Source organism: Cryptomeria japonica, unplaced genomic scaffold (genome assembly GCF_030272615.1).
Source record: "Cryptomeria japonica unplaced genomic scaffold, Sugi_1.0 HiC_scaffold_33, whole genome shotgun sequence".
NCBI classification, from domain to species: Eukaryota; Viridiplantae; Streptophyta; class Pinopsida; order Cupressales; family Cupressaceae; genus Cryptomeria; species Cryptomeria japonica.
Genome location: NW_026728855.1, coordinates 234,925 through 245,000, shown reverse-complemented (window position 1 = coordinate 245,000; position 10,076 = coordinate 234,925). Strand labels below are relative to the sequence as shown.

The 10,076-nt window shown below is 62.7% G+C and overlaps 1 non-coding gene across 1 annotated transcript; it reads right to left on the bottom strand.

The window, feature by feature from the left end:
- Positions 1-4,393: 4,393 nt before the first annotated feature.
- On the bottom strand, positions 4,394-4,512 carry LOC131861779 (5S ribosomal RNA). Its single transcript, XR_009360810.1, has one exon. It is a non-coding gene; the product is annotated as a 5S ribosomal RNA (ribosomal RNA).
- Between the last annotated feature and the right edge of the window lie 5,564 nt (positions 4,513-10,076).

Sequence of the window (10,076 nt, the reverse complement as noted above, 5' to 3'; positions counted from 1 at the left end):
TTTTACCGTTGCAGCTCCCCATGTCCGAACTGGGGATTTCTGGGTAGGGGCTTCGGGTGCGCATTACATTTTTGCCCAAGCGTCCAGTGGGGTTTCTGGTGCGCTCCGAAGTGGGGTTATTGGAGCGCATCAAAGGTGCGCAATGCTGGTGCGAACCCGGGAGCGCTCCGATGTGTGCTCCAAGGTGCGGCGTGCACGAAGTCCGAGCCCGGTTTGCCCCGGGTGCGCACCTCGCGTGCACCTTCGCCGGGGTGAGCACCTTGGTGTGCAGACCTTGGTTGGGTTGCGCGCCCTGGTGCGCACCAAGGAGCGCTCTGAAGTGTGCTCCAAGGTGCGGCGTGCACGAAGTCGGAGCCCGGTTTGCCCCGGGTGTGCACCTCGGGTGCGCACCTCGCGTGCACCTTCGCTGCGGTGGGCACCTTGGCTGGGTTGCGCGCCTTGGTGGGCACCATGCAGTGCACGAAGTCGGAGCCCGGATTGCCCCGGGCGCGCACCTCCGCCAGGGTGGGCACCTTGGTGCGCACAACTTGCCTGGGCTGCGCACCAGGAAGGGCTCAAGATGGCACCCGCGTTCCGTTTTTTTCACTATCTTTCAGAACGGAAATTTTAAAATCTCGTTTTTTTTTGCCTTTTCTGGAAATTAGTGAAGGCAGCGCATCAAAGGTGCGCAACGCTGGTGCGAACCTGGGAGCGCTCCGATGTGTGCTCCAAGGTGCGGCGTGCACGAAGTCGGACCCCGGTTTGCCCCGGGTGCGCACCTCGCGTGCACCTTGGTGCGCACACCTTGGCTGGGTTGCGCGCCCTGGTGGGCACCATGGTGCGCACCAAGGAGCGCTCCGAAGTGTGCTCCAAGGTGCGGCGTGCACGAAGTCGGAGCCCGGTTTGCCCCGGGTGCGCACCTCGCGTGCACCTTCGCCGCGGTGGGCACCATGGCGTGCACGAAGTCGGAGCCCGGTTTGCCCCGGGTGCGCACCTCGCGTGCACCTTCGCCGGGGTGGGCACCTTGGTGTGCAGACCTTGGCTGGGTTGCGCGCCCTGGTGGGCACCATGGTGCGCACCAAGGAGCGCTCCGAAGTGTGCTCCAAGGTGCGGCCTGCACGAAGTCGGAGCCCGGTTTGCCCCGGGTGTGCACCTCGGGTGGGCACCTTGGTGCGCATGCCTTGCCTGGGCTGCGCACCAGGGCGGGCTCAAGATGGCACCCGCGTTCCTTTTTTTTCACTATCTTTCAAAACGGAAATTTTAAAATCTCATTTTTTTTTGCCTTTTTCTGGAAATTAGTGAAGGCAGCGCATCAAAGGTGCGCACCTCGCTGCCCACCACGGTGCGCAACGCCGGTGGGCACCCGGGAGTGCTTCGAAGTGTGCTCCAAGGTGCTGCGTGCACGTTGTCGGAGCCCGGTTTGCCCCGGGTGCGCACCTCGCGTGCACCTTCGTCGGGGTGGGCACCTTGGCTGGGTTTGCCCCGGCTGCGCTCCGAAGCGGGGTTATTGGAGCGCCGCCTCTTTTTTTGTCGGAGCGTTTGGTGGGGTTTCTCGCATTGGCTCTTCCGAGGCCCGGTTGCCACCCTGGCGCGCACGAAGTCGGAAGTAGGGTTAATTGCCCGGGTGCGCACCTTTGCCAGGGTGGGCACCTTACCTGGGCTGCGCACCAGGGCGGGCTCAAGATGGCACGCGCGTTCCGTTTTTTTCACTATCTTTCAAAACGGAAATTTTAAAATCTCCTTTTTTTTTTGCCTTTTCTGGAAATTAGTGAAGGCAGCGCATCAAAGGTGCGCACCTCGCTGCCCACCTTGGTGTGCTCTGAGGTGCGCACCCGGGAGCGCTACGAAGTGTGCTCCAAGGTGCGGCGTGCACGTTGTCGGAGCCCGGTTTGCCCCGGGTGCGCACCTCGCCTGCACCTTGGCCGGGGTGGGCACCTTGGCTGGGTTTGCCCAGGGTGCGCTCCGAAGCGGGGTTACTGGAGCGCCCCCTCTTTTTTTGTCAGAGCGTTTGGTGGGGTTTCTCGCATTGGCTCTTCCCAGGCCCGGTTGTTGGGTGCGCTCCCACCCTGGCGCGCGCGAAGTTGGAAGTTGGGTTAATTGCCCGGGCGCGCACCTTCGCCAGGGTGGGCACCTTGGTGCGCACACCTTGGCTGGGCTGCGCACCAGGGCGGGCTCAAGATGGCACCAGCATTCCCTTTTTCTCACTATCTTTCAAAACGGAAATTTTAAAATCTCGTTTTTTTTTTGCCTTTTATGGAAATTAGTGAAGGCATCGCATCAAAGGTGCGCACCTCGCTGCCCACCTTGGTGTGCTCCGAGGTGCCCACCACGGTGCGCAACGCCGGTGCGAACCCGGGAGCGCCCCGATGTGTGCTCCAAGGTGCGGCGTGCACGAAGTCGGACCCCGGTTTGCCCCGGGTGCGCACCTCGCGTGCACCTTGGTGCGCACACCTTGGCTGGGTTGCGCGGCCTGGTGGGCACCATGGTGCGCACCAAGGAGCGCTCCGAAGTGTGCTCCAAGGTGCGGCGTGCACGAAGTCGGAGCCCGGTTTGCCCCGGGTACGCACCTTCGCCGGGGTGGGCACCTCGGCTGGGTTGCGCGCCCTGGTGCGCACCAAGGAGCGCTCCGAAGTGTGCTCCAAGGTGCGGCGTGCACGAAGTCGGAGCCCGGTTTGCCCCGGGTGCGCACCTCGCGTGCACCTTCGGCGGGGTTGCGCGCCCTGGTGGGCACCATGGTGCGCACCAAGGAGCGCTCCGAAGTGTGCTCCAAGGTGCGGCGTGCACGAAGTCGGAGCCCGGTTTGCCCCGGGTGCGCACCTCGCGTGCACCTTCGGCGGGGTTGCGCGCCCTGGTGGGCACCATGGTGCGCACCAAGGAGCGCTCCGAAGTGTGCTCCAAGGTGCGGCGTGCACGAAGTCGGAGCCCGGTTTGCCCCGGGTGCGCACCTCGCGTGCACCTTCGCCGCGGTGGGCACCATGGCGTGCACGAAGTCGGAGCCCGGTTTGCCCCGGGTGCGCACCTCGCGTGCACCTTCGCCGGGGTGGGCACCTCGGCTGGGTTGCGCGCCCTGGTGCGCACCAAGGAGCGCTCCGAAGTGTGCTCCAAGGTGCGGCGTGCACGAAGTCGGAGCCCGGTTTGCCCCGGGTGCGCACCTCGCGTGCACCTTCGCCAGGGTGGGCACCTCGGTGCGCACACCTTCTCAATGTTTTCTTGCCTTTTCTGGAAATTGGTGAAGGCAGCGCATCAAAGGTGCGCACCTCGGTGTGCTCCGAGGTGCGAACCCGAGAGCGCTCCGAGGTGCCCACGAAGTCGAAAGTCGGGTTAATTGCATTGTTTTCCCCGGGTGCGCTCCGAGGTGCGCAACATCGGCGCGCACCAAGGAGGGCTCCGAAGTGTGCTCCAAGGTGCGCACGATGGCGTGCACCTCTGGTGCGCACGATTCGGAGCTCGGTTTGACCGGGGTGCGCACACCTTGGCTGGGTTGCGCACCTTTTGTGCGCTCCAAGGTGCGCACGAAGTCGGAGCTCGGTTTGCCCCGGGTGCGCACCTTCGCCAGGGTGCGCACCTTGATGCGCACGCCTTGGCTGGGCTGCGCACCTTGGTGGGCGCCATGGTGCGCACCTTTCGTGCGCTCCAAGGTGCGCACGAAGTCGGAGCTCGGTTTGCCCCGGGTGCGCACCTTGGTGGGCGCCATGGTGCACTCCGAGGTGCCCAAGATTGGTGCGCACCAAGGAGCGCTCCGAAGTGCGCTCCAAGGTGCGCGCAAAGTCGAAAGTTGGGTTAATTGTCCGGTTTGCCTCGGGTGCGCACCTTGCGTGCACCTTCGCCAGGGTGGGCGCCTTGGTGCGCACACCTTGGCTGGGCTGCGCACACCTTGGCACCCGCGTTTCCTTCATTTTAAATTTTTTTTTTTTACAATCTCTCAAGTGGGAAATTCTATAATCTCAACTTTTTTTGCCTTTTCAGGAAACTTTTGAATGGAGCGCATCATTGGTGCGCTCCGAAGTGTGCTCCAAAGCTCTCTCCAGCTGCGTGCACCTGCCCCGGCCGCGCACCCGGCCCCGCCCAGCTTCGCTCACCTGTCCCGGGCGTCTGGTGCGGAACCTTAGAGTAAGAAACATCACCGTGCACCTTGGCCAACGTGCGCGACTCGACCGAGCGCGCACTGGCCGAGGTGCACACCGATTTCACCTGGGTGCGCGCGCAGCACCTCGGGCGCACCGGGGTGCGCGCACAACGCCCGGGTTGCACCGTGGCCTGTGTGCTCGGGGCGCCTCGGGTGCGCGCTCGGTGTCGCCCCCGCGCGCGCGGTAGTGCGGGCAGCGCACCCCGGCCCGGCCCGGCCCCGACGAGAACGCAAACGGGCAAAAGGTTTATTCAAATAGCATTGCGATGCCCGGCGAAAAACTAAAAAAGGGTGCAACACCGGGACTTCCCGGGAGGTCACCCATCCCAGTACTACTTCGGCCCAAGCGCGCTTAACTGCGGAGTTCTGATGGGATCCGGTGCACTAACGCTGGTATGATCGCACCCGTTATGAGCTTGTCGCAGTGTGTACTTAGCAAACCGCGACCCACGTGCGAATCCACCCCGGCCACCCACCCCCGTCGAGGTGCACACCCTCCCTCGCGAAGTGCGCCCCGTTCGCCAAGTGTGAGCCCTGCCCGGGTGCGCGCACCTTGCTAGGGCGTCGGGTGTGCACCCGGCCCGGCCTACGTGCGTGCACCTGTAGGGGGCGTCGTGTGCGTGCAGTGTCCCGTCTGCAACGCGGTGCCCACACACCACCTCGGGCGCAACGACCTGCGCTCACATGTGGGCCGAGTGCACCTTGGTGCATGTTCGGGGCGCCTCGGGTGCACGCTCGATCTTGCCCCGGTGCACCAAGGCGCTCGGTTTGCCCCGGGTGCGCACTTGGTGCAAGGTGGGCACCCAAAATAGGGATCAAGCACCAAAACACAAGTTTCGGGATGCAAAATGGGACCCAAGGACCACAAATGCGTTCCAAGACCCATGATGGGTCCACGAGAACAAAAATGTGTTCCGAGACTTAATAAACAAATATTGGGTTTTAGGAGAAGAAACATGCTCTGATGCCCAAAACGAGAATCGACCCCGAAAAGGCCACAGGCCAAAAGTGGGATGCGAGACAAAAAAAAATGGGACCCGAGGACCAAAATTGGGTTCCCAGGTCGAAGACAGGGCAACCGGACAAGAAACGACCTCTAAGGCTCGAAATGAGTCCCGACGACTAAAACTTGACAAGAAGCACCCATCAGGCACCCAACTCGACACCCATGGGATGCCGACCCACCCGGGCTTCCACCTAGCACACCTTGGCACCCACCCACCCTCGCACCCAACCTCGCACCCAACTTAGCACCTTTGAACCCACATTGGCACTCACCCTGACCCTGGCACCTTGGAACCCACATTGGCACTCACCTTGACCCTGGCACCCACCTTTGCACTCACCTTGGGACCCACCCTGGCTCCCACCTCGGCACCCACCCAGACACCCACCTTGGTTCCTTGGCACCCACCTTGGATCCTTGGCACCCACCCCGACACCCACCTTGGCACGCAACTTGGCTACTTGCCACCCACCTTGGCTCCTTGACGCCCACCCCGACAACCACCCCGTGACCTACCCTGGCTAGGGTTGGTGCACACCCACCCTGGTGCCCACCTTGGCACCCACCCTATGACCCACCTTGGCACGCACCTTAGTACCCACCCCGTTACCCACCCTAGGACCCACCCCGTGACCCACCTTGGCCAGGGTGGGTGCCTTGGTGCGCACAACTTGCCTGGGCTGCACACCAGGGCGGGCTCAAGATGGCACCCGCGTTCCGTTTTTTTCACTATCTTTCAAAACGGAAATTTTAAAATCTCATTTTTTTCTTTTTTTTGCCTTTTCTGGAAATTAGTGAAGGCAGCGCATCAAAGGTGCGCAATGCTGGTGCGAACCCGGGAGCGCTCCGATGTGTGCTCCAAGGTGCGGCGTGCACGAAGTCCGAGCCCGGTTTGCCCCGGGTGCGCACCTCGCGTGCACCTTCGCCGGGGTGAGCACCTTGGCTGGGTTGCGCGCCCTGGTGCGTACCAAGGAGCGCTCTGAAGTGTGCTCCAAGGTGCGGCGTGCACGAAGTCGGAGCCCGGTTTGCCCCGGGTGTGCACCTCGGGTGCGCACCTCGCGTGCACCTTCGCTGCGGTGGGCACCTTGGCTGGGTTGCGCGCCTTGGTGGGCACCATGCAGTGCACGAAGTCGGAGCCCGGTTTGCCCCGGGCGCGCACCTCCGCCAGGGTGGGCACCTTGGTGCGCACAACTTGCCTGGGCTGCGCATCAGGAAGGGCTCAAGATGGCACCCGCGTTCCGTTTTTTTCACTATCTTTCAGAACGGAAATTTTAAAATATCGTTTTTTTTTGCCTTTTCTGGAAATTAGTGAAGGCAGCGCATCAAAGGTGCGCAACGCTGGTGCGAACCTGGGAGCGCTCCGATGTGTGCTCCAAGGTGCGGCGTGCACGAAGTCGGAGCCCGGTTTGCCTCGGGTGCGCCCTGGTGGGCACCATGGTGCGCACCAAGGAGCGCTCCGAAGTGTGCTCCAAGGTGCGGCCTGCACGAAGTCGGAGCCCGGTTTGCCCCGGGTGTGCACCTCGGGTGGGCACCTTGGTGCGCATGCCTTGCCTGGGCTGCGCACCAGGGCGGGCTCAAGATGGCACCCGCGTTCCTTTTTTTTCACTATCTTTCAAAACGGAAATTTTAAAATCTCATTTTTTTTTGCCTTTTTCTGGAAATTAGTGAAGGCAGCGCATCAAAGGTGCGCACCTCGCTGCCCACCACGGTGCGCAACGCCGGTGGGCACCCGGGAGTGCTTCGAAGTGTGCTCCAAGGTGCTGCGTGCACGTTGTCGGAGCCCGGTTTGCCCCGGGTGCGCACCTCGCGTGCACCTTCGTCGGGGTGGGCACCTTGGCTTGGTTTGCCCCGGCTGCGCTCCGAAGCGGGGTTATTGGAGCGCCGCCTCTTTTTTTGTCGGAGCGTTTGGTGGGGTTTCTCGCATTGGCTCTTCCGAGGCCCGGTTGCCACCCTGGCGCGCACGAAGTCGGAAGTAGGGTTAATTGCCCGGGTGCGCACCTTTGCCAGGGTGGCACCTTACCTGGGCTGCGCACCAGGGCGGGCTCAAGATGGCACGCGCGTTCCGTTTTTTTCACTATCTTTCAAAACGGAAATTTTAAAATCTCCTTTTTTTTTTGCCTTTTCTGGAAATTAGTGAAGGCAGCGCATCAAAGGTGCGCACCTCGCTGCCCACCTTGGTGTGCTCTGAGGTGCGCACCCGGGAGCGCTACGAAGTGTGCTCCAAGGTGCGGCGTGCACGTTGTCGGAGCCCGGTTTGCCCCGGGTGCGCACCTCGCCTGCACCTTGGCCGGGGTGGGCACCTTGGCTGGGTTTGCCCAGGGTGCGCTCCGAAGCGGGGTTACTGGAGCGCCCCCTCTTTTTTTGTCAGAGAGTTTGGTGGGGTTTCTCGCATTGGCTCTTCCCAGGCCCGGTTGTTGGGTGCGCTCCCACCCTGGCGCGCGCGAAGTTGGAAGTTGGGTTAATTGCCCGGGCGCACACCTTCGCCAGGGTGGGCACCTTGGTGCGCAAACCTTGGCTGGGCTGCGCACCAGGGCGGGCTCAAGATGGCACCAGCATTCCCTTTTTCTCACTATCTTTCAAAACGGAAATTTTAAAATCTCGTTTTTTTTTTGCCTTTTATGGAAATTAGTGAAGGCATCGCATCAAAGGTGCGCACCTCGCTGCCCACCTTGGTGTGCTCCGAGGTGCCCACCACGGTGCGCAACGCCGGTGCGAACCCGGGAGCGCCCCGATGTGTGCTCCAAGGTGCGGCGTGCACGAAGTCGGACCCCGGTTTGCCCCGGGTGCGCACCTCGCGTGCACCTTGGTGCGCACACCTTGGCTGGGTTGCGCGGCCTGGTGGGCACCATGGTGCGCACCAAGGAGCGCTCCGAAGTGTGCTCCAAGGTGCGGCGTGCACGAAGTCGGAGCCCGGTTTGCCCCGGGTGCGCACCTTCGCCGCGGTGGGCACCATGGCGTGCACGAAGTCGGAGCCCGGTTTGCCCCGGGTGCGCACCTCGCGTGCACCTTCGCCGGGGTGGGCACCTCGGCTGGGTTGCGCGCCCTGGTGCGCACCAAGGAGCGCTCTGAAGTGTGCTCCAAGGTGCGGCGTGCACGAAGTCGGAGCCCGGTTTGCCCCGGGTGTGCACCTCGGGTGCGCACCTCGCGTGCACCTTCGCTGCGGTGGGCACCTTGGCTGGGTTGCGCGCCTTGGTGGGCACCATGCAGTGCACGAAGTCGGAGCCCGGATTGCCCCGGGCGCGCACCTCCGCCAGGGTGGGCACCTTGGTGCGCACAACTTGCCTGGGCTGCGCACCAGGAAGGGCTCAAGATGGCACCCGCGTTCCGTTTTTTTCACTATCTTTCAGAACGGAAATTTTAAAATCTCGTTTTTTTTTGCCTTTTCTTGAAATTAGTGAAGGCAGCGCATCAAAGGTGCGCAACGCTGGTGCGAACCTGGGAGCGCTCCGATGTGTGCTCCAAGGTGCGGCGTGCACGAAGTCGGACCCCGGTTTGCCCCGGGTGCGCACCTCGCGTGCACCTTGGTGCGCACACCTTGGCTGGGTTGCGCGCCCTGGTGGGCACCATGGTGCGCACCAAGGAGCGCTCCGAAGTGTGCTCCAAGGTGCGGCGTGCACGAAGTCGGAGCCCGGTTTGCCCCGGGTGCGCACCTCGCGTGCACCTTCGCCGCGGTGGGCACCATGGCGTGCACGAAGTCGGAGCCCGGTTTGCCCCGGGTGCGCACCTCGCGTGCACCTTCGCCGGGGTGGGCACCTTGGTGTGCAGACCTTGGCTGGGTTGCGCGCCCTGGTGGGCACCATGGTGCGCACCAAGGAGCGCTCCGAAGTGTGCTCCAAGGTGCGGCCTGCACGAAGTCGGAGCCCGGTTTGCCCCGGGTGTGCACCTCGGGTGGGCACCTTGGTGCGCATGCCTTGCCTGGGCTGCGCACCAGGGCGGGCTCAAGATGGCACCCGCGTTCCTTTTTTTTCACTATCTTTCAAAACGGAAATTTTAAAATCTCATTTTTTTTTGCCTTTTTCTGGAAATTAGTGAAGGCAGCGCATCAAAGGTGCGCACCTCGCTGCCCACCACGGTGCGCAACGCCGGTGGGCACCCGGGAGTGCTTCGAAGTGTGCTCCAAGGTGCTGCGTGCACGTTGTCGGAGCCCGGTTTGCCCCGGGTGCGCACCTCGCGTGCACCTTCGTCGGGGTGGGCACCTTGGCTGGGTTTGCCCCGGCTGCGCTCCGAAGCGGGGTTATTGGAGCGCCGCCTCTTTTTTTGTCGGAGCGTTTGGTGGGGTTTCTCGCATTGGCTCTTCCGAGGCCCGGTTGCCACCCTGGCGCGCACGAAGTCGGAAGTAGGGTTAATTGCCCGGGTGCGCACCTTTGCCAGGGTGGGCACCTTACCTGGGCTGCGCACCAGGGCGGGCTCAAGATGGCACGCGCGTTCCGTTTTTTTCACTATCTTTCAAAACGGAAATTTTAAAATCTCCTTTTTTTTTTGCCTTTTCTGGAAATTAGTGAAGGCAGCGCATCAAAGGTGCGCACCTCGCTGCCCACCTTGGTGTGCTCTGAGGTGCGCACCCGGGAGCGCTACGAAGTGTGCTCCAAGGTGCGGCGTGCACGTTGTCGGAGCCCGGTTTGCCCCGGGTGCGCACCTCGCCTGCACCTTGGCCGGGGTGGGCACCTTGGCTGGGTTTGCCCAGGGTGCGCTCCGAAGCGGGGTTACTGGAGCGCCCCCTCTTTTTTTGTCAGAGCGTTTGGTGGGGTTTCTCGCATTGGCTCTTCCCAGGCCCGGTTGTTGGGTGCGCTCCCACCCTGGCGCGCGCGAAGTTGGAAGTTGGGTTAATTGCCCGGGCGCGCACCTTCGCCAGGGTGGGCACCTTGGTGCGCACACCTTGGCTGGGCTGCGCACCAGGGCGGGCTCAAGATGGCACCAGCATTCCCTTTTTCTCACTATCTTTCAAAACGGAAATTTTAAAATCTC